Consider the following 6,685-nt stretch of genomic DNA (forward strand, 5'->3'; position numbering starts at 1 on the left):
CAGTGTAACTTACTTCTCTCTGTGCGCAGCTATAACGCTCTGTCAGTGTAACTTACTTCTCTCTCTGTGCGCAGCTATAACGCTCTGTCAGTGTAACTTACTTCTCTCTCTGTGCGCAGCTATAACGTCTGTCAGTGTAACTTACTTCTCTCTGTGCGCAGCTATAATGCTCTGTCAGTGTAACTTACTTCTCTCTCTGTGCGCAGCTATAACGCTCTGTCAGTGTAACTTACTTCTCTCTCTGTGCGCAGCTATAACGCTCTGTCAGTGTAACTTACTTCTCTCTCTGTGCGCAGCTATAACGCTCTGTCAGTGTAACTTACTTCTCTCTCTGTGCGCAGCTATAACGCTCTGTCAGTGTAACTTACTTCTCTGTGCGCAGCTATAACGCTCTGTCAGTGTAACTTACTTCTCTCTGTGCGCAGCTATAATGCTCTGTCAGTGTAACTTACTTCTCTCTCTGTGCGCAGCTATAACGCTCTGTCAGTGTAACTTACTTCTCTCTCTGTGCGCAGCTATAACGCTCTGTCAGTGTAACTTACTTCTCTCTCTGTGCACAGCTATAACGCTCTGTCAGTGTAACTTACTTCTCTCTCTGTGCGCAGCTATAACGCGCTGTCAGTGTAACACTTCTCTCTCTGTGCGCAGCTATAACGCTCTGTCAGTGTAACTTACTTCTCTCTCTGTGCGCAGCTATAACGCTCTGTCAGTGTAACTTACTTCTCTCTCTGTGCGCAGCTATAACGCTCTGTCAGTGTAACTTACTTCTCTCTCTGTGCGCAGCTATAACACTCTGTCAGTGTAACACTTCTCTCTCTGTGTGCAGCTATAACGCTCTGTCAGTGTAACTTACTTCTCTCTCTGTGCGCAGCTATAATGCTCTGTCAGTGTAACTTACTTCTCTCTCTGTGCGCAGCTATAACGCTCTGTCAGTGTAACTTACTTCTCTCTCTCTGCGCAGCTATAACGCTCTGTCAGTGTAACTTACTTCTATCTCTGTACGCAGCTATAACGCTCTGTCAGTGTAACTTACTTCTCTCTCTGTGCGCAGCTATAACGCTCTGTCAGTGTTTCGTGGTCACTGTAAATTAACTTTCTGTAGTTGTGCACAACTTAAAGCAATTGGTGCATGAATAACCATCTTTATCTCTGGCGAAGTCTTGGGACACATTACCTTAGGAGGCTGTCCCTCCCCTTGTACTATCCCCTTCTGCAAAGTATCTGCTATCTGACTCCAGGGGCCAAATGTAATAGGGTGAGAGTTTCAGAAAGTGAGAGATTTTGGGAGAGTTTTCCCATGTTTTTTAAAGAAGCAATCAATTACATGGCAACATCAACCTGGTTTTGCAGTGTAATTGATTGCTGCTTTAAAAAACATGGGAAAACTCTTCCAAAATCTCTATCTTTCTGAAACTCTCACCCTATTACATTTGGCCCACGGTGTCACTTGTCACTCAACGTCAAGCTGCACCTTTTCGGCCTAATATGGGACTCTGAGGGTGGGGTAACTCACCACTCTCCCTCCTTTGTCCCTCTGTCCAGCATCCTCCAATGAGTTCTCATGTTAAGGGCTGGCTACTTTATCCTGGCTCCTCCTTCACCTACTCTGAGCCAACTGACAAGCCAGGTTTAGCTCCATCTGCAGGCACACAGGAATGCCCCATCTTCCTCCTAGTGAAAGTACAGGTCTCTGTCCCTCACTTACAGGTACCTCACAGCTCTCCCTCTTAAACACAGGGCAGTCTTTTCATAGAGTCCTCCCAGGTACCTCATCCTGTACTCCTCTCTTTCCCTCTGCCCCTTCTCCTCTGACAGACTGACAGGGCAAATCACTCTCAGCTGTATATTACTACGCCCTCTCTTCAACTGTCAGCAACATCTGTGAACTGTGTATATATAGAGCGTCCAACAATTAAGTCCACTGCCATAAATTAATTCTGACATATACAGTGTCACCAACACACCAAAATATATAAAGTTATAAACATTTTAAAAAAACATAGCCTTACAGAACACTACATTTAGTTAGTTCATACATTTACAGGTATTTAACATAGGATATGAGTTTTGAATACAGGCATTTTAACCAGGGGTTACATTTGAATGACATATTAGTACATCTACTGCTAAATATCCTTATAAGCCAGCAGACTTTAATTGACAGGTGGCTTTGCGGTCAGTTCAGATGATCAGAAGAGCGGTACAGCAGACTGCCCTATAATCTGTATAGAGCACAATCAGCGCTCCCTTTCCACCCCTGACCCTGCACATGCTGCAGACATGTGACCCCTGCACATGCTGCAGACATGTGACCCCTGCTGCCCATGTCCCTTTGTGACATCACAATGTGGCCATTTCCCTTTACAACACAATATGGCCATGTCCCTTTGTGACATCACAATGTGGGTGTGACCTGAAACTGTTTATCTCCTGGTGACTGACCAGAGGGAGTCATTTGTTGCTTAGTCTTTGTACCGGCAACTGCGCGCTCATCATGGAGCATTCTCATATGAAAAAATTCTGCAAGCGAGTGGCCCGTTGGATCCCAGTTCTCATCATCATGCTGGGAGCCTGCTGCGGCTACTACGCCTATGTATTTAAGCTATGTATAGCTACAGTAACATCAGACACGGAAAGAGACATCTACTTCGGGGTTTTACACCCTCTCGCTATAATGTCTCTGCTGTGCTTTTGCACAATGATATTTTCAAGACCAGCAAAACCACCCAAAAAGTTTTGCTTATCGGAGTCAGACAAGGAGCTGTACGAGGAGATGGAGACGCAGGAAGACAAGCAGCGCGTTCTCAGGGAAGCTGCTAAACACCTGCCCATCAGAACCACCTCGGAGATCAGATACTGCGAGACATGCCAGCTGCTGAAGCCCGATCGCTGCCACCATTGCTCAGCCTGCGATGTTTGTGTCCTGATGATGGATCACCATTGTCCAGCACTGAATAACTGTGTTGGATACTCCAATTATAAATCCTTCCTGCTGCTGATCATGTACTCCTTGCTGTTGTGCCTTTTCGTGTCAGGCACAACCCTCCAATACTTCATTCTATCGTGGACGGATGGATTCCAGGTCACCGAATCAACAACGGCAATCCGCTTCGTGTTCTGTGCCTCTACAGCACTCTCCATCACATTGTTGATGTTCTTCACCTTTCGCTGCTATCTACTATTGAGAAACAGAACGACGATAGAAAACCTCTTTGATGCCTCTACTGCAGGAGAAGGACGTCTTCTTGGCTTCACGAACTTTCTGGACGTATTTGGGCATCAAAAGAGATACTGGCTACTACCTGTAGATACAAGCCTCAGAGACGGGTATTCTCCGCCATCTCACCCTGAGGATCCGGAGAAATATGCAGAGTAGAGCCAGCCTCACCTCTCATCAGCTGCTACAACACCTATTTACATAGAGCCGTAGCTGCAGGGAACCTGGTGGCAACCCTGCCCTTCATGACTACTGGACGGTCGCTGGCAGCCTCAAGTTCTGCGCCGCAGTTATATGCAGGAGACCAGCACGGACTTGTAATGTGTCAGAGGTGGAGGATTGTATTAATATATGCATTCAATACATCTATTGCATTCACTCACTGAATAAATATTGAGTGAAAGATACTTTTACGGCCTACGTGTATTTTATCTAACATACAATGCTTTTAATACTATGTTGCCAATGTATATCATGTCCTAGTTTTTAATACTTTGTTATTCCAGTTTTTGGTACTAAACTGATTTTTAATGCTGACACCACCTAAGTATTCATTTTGAATGATGGTACTTTTAATTTGGTATAAAACAATATCAGGGCTCCAACCGGCGCTGGGACCAATTGTCCTATCTCAGTGCTGAATGCGTCGTGGAGGTTAGTGATGTGAAGGCAAAGGCGGGTAGCAATGCAGACGGCGCGGTGTTTAAAATTTGGCTCCATTTTGGCAGCCAATAAGAAACAGTATGTGAAAGGAGAAGAAGAAAAAGAGGACTCTTTCTGCTGGGGCACTCTTAATACAAAGTAGCTTTATTTAGAATCAGTGTTAATTGGTATACATTAAAATCAAAATAACCACAGGTCAAATATGAAAGTCCAAAAGAGGGGAAGCCCAAGTCATATCAGATAAATAATGAATGAACAGAGTTCAAACTGTCGTATAATCAAACATACATATAGGGTGGTATTCAAATGTTATATTGTGCCTGATGTCCCGCCTAAAATGATGGAAGATTGGGGAGCAATATTCAATTGATCAATTTTTTTGCACACATCGCACTCATTATGGTCAGGTTTAGCCCTGCGTTTGCACATTTCAGCTCACCACCCTCGGGGAAGGATAAATTGCTTTCACTTTCTGTTAAGGAGTATTTTGGTCCATCGAGTGGCCTCTAGAGGTCATTGACATTACTTCACCTCATAGAGGTGAGGTGTAGTTAGCCTTTTATCATACCTCCTAAATGTCCTGTTTTTTTGGGACATTCCGACATCCCGTCTGGGACAGGCATTATCATAGAGCCGCTGGACATGCCCCCACAGCAGTGAAAACTAGTATAGGCCACGCCCCTTGCTGTGAAGCCACACCTCCAAACTTCCAGACCCCAAAAGTGTCCCGCTTTTCGTACAGCCAAAGTTGGCAGGTATACTTTTATAAGCATAAATACTAGGTAGATGAGGACACATATGTAGTGGTAATACATGCGAGACAAAAGTTGTAGCATTTTCACTACGACATGGGTATAATATGGCATCATTTAAAAGACAATTTACAAGCAGTTTGTTTGAGCCTCACTCCAACATACCGTAACCACCTCCCCTCCCTCACATAGTGATCTTCTTTTAATTCCACACTATATATGCAGCACCCGCTGTAACTCTTTAGGGACTTTAGAAAACCAATTAAAGGCTACCAACTGAACAAGCACAACATAAATGGATGGGTAATTAGAAACCAAATATTTAATGCATTAGCCATTACAACTCTGTCAGTGGAGAATTAACAGGTTTGCACTTGAGCTGAGGTCTCCGTCCAAATGGCTCTCACAGCAGTTTGTGGAGCAGCAGAATCCTTCTGTCCTACAATCCATACAATACATGTGGGGGCTGGGAGTGATCTGATAAGTGGTCCTATAAGTAACATCACTTTGTGCTCTAGTTAGTCATTTGGCAGTCTGTCTATGCAAATGATTTATACATTAAGTCCTGTGTTTGCTAGGAGGTGTTATGGGTTATGACATATGTCAGTATATATTATTGCATGTGGGTGGGTGACAGCCAAGAGGGTTCAGGAAGGATTAGCACCATTTAACTGACATATATATATATTTATATATATATATATATATATATGTTGTATTGCAGAGATTCAAACATATCAGACAGACATTTTACCTCATACGTAATGGAAATGGAAGACTTGCATACTGATTTAGAGGTTTACTTCATATATACAGTATGTATGTATCTATCTGCCTATCTACAGATGTTGCCGACCCTCCCGGAATTACCGGGAGTCTCCCGAAAATCGGGTCCCCCTTCCGGCCCCCCGGAAGGGTGGACAACCCTCCAGGAATCAGGGCACAACCCTCCAGGATCGCGGCATTTAAATGCCGTAATCCGCGGGTCTCAGAGGAGGGGGCATTTTAGCCCCGCCCCCTCCATGGAGATCAGTGATTTCGACTATTTCCCGTAATGGAGGCGGGGCTTAATGACGGCACAGTCAAGCCCCCCCCCCCATTTGAAAGTTGGCAACCCTGAGATGTAGTCATGCTCATCGTAGCTGTGATGCGGCCACAGGTGCCAGGTTAATGTACTGCGAATGGTGCGTAGGTGTGACACAATTAGTTTAGCTACATCTGTGCCTGTTTGTCTCTCTATTTCTTTGTCTCTTTAAATATATATATATATATATATCTGTGTCGATCTATCTAGTTATCTGTCTGTTTATCTGTTTATCTATCTATCTATGAAATCTATCCAGTGGCAGAATTTTTAGGTGGTTTAGGCCGAGGTTCAAAAATATAGTATCACTATATTTAGTATATAAATATAAATATAGTATCAATATGCAACAGGGCAGTGGGTTACAGGGAGATGAGGGGGGGAGGGGGAGAGTGTGACAGGGAAAAACAGTGGGTGACAGGAAGAGGCTTCAGGGGCCCCACTGCACATGCTGCCCCAATGGTCCCGCCTCTGAATCTATCTATCTATCTAGGCAGTCACTAGGGTGTGAGTGCACAGAGCCCTAGGGCGGCATGTATTGATATACATCGCCGCCTGCCCGCTGTGATGCCAGCGCATATGTACTAACATATGCGGCTGGCATCGCGGTGCAGTAACGGAAACCCCCCGCGATACCTGTACTGTGGTGTGTGCGGGGTCTCCGTCTCCTCCCTGCCGGCTCCTGCTGCCTTCACGCCGGGGACAGCTAAGCAGGCTGTTCCCGGCACCTTCTCCTCCCCCATGCAGCCGGAAGGACGTCCGGCTGCGTTGCTAGGGGGAGGAAGGGCTTACCTTCCGGGGTCCAGGAGGACCTGCAAGAAGGTAAGTCCAAGGGAGGGGGAGAGGGGGGGTCGGCAAAGCGGCGGGGTTGTGGCGGGCGGCAAAAAGAAGCCCATAGGCTTCTATAGGGTATCGCCACCCAAAGGCGATACCCTGGCCGGCGAAATCGGTGCTACCCCACAAATACCT

At 45.6% G+C, this 6,685-nt stretch overlaps 1 pseudogene; it reads left to right on the forward strand.

Moving 5' to 3' along the window:
• Positions 1–2,494: 2,494 nt before the first annotated feature.
• Positions 2,495–3,376, forward strand: LOC146021249 (palmitoyltransferase ZDHHC2 pseudogene; annotated as a pseudogene).
• Positions 3,377–6,685: the final 3,309 nt, after the last annotated feature.

Source organism: Crinia signifera, chromosome 7, assembly GCF_055691185.1.
Source record: "Crinia signifera chromosome 7, ASM5569118v1, whole genome shotgun sequence".
Taxonomy (NCBI): Eukaryota; Metazoa; Chordata; class Amphibia; order Anura; family Myobatrachidae; genus Crinia; species Crinia signifera.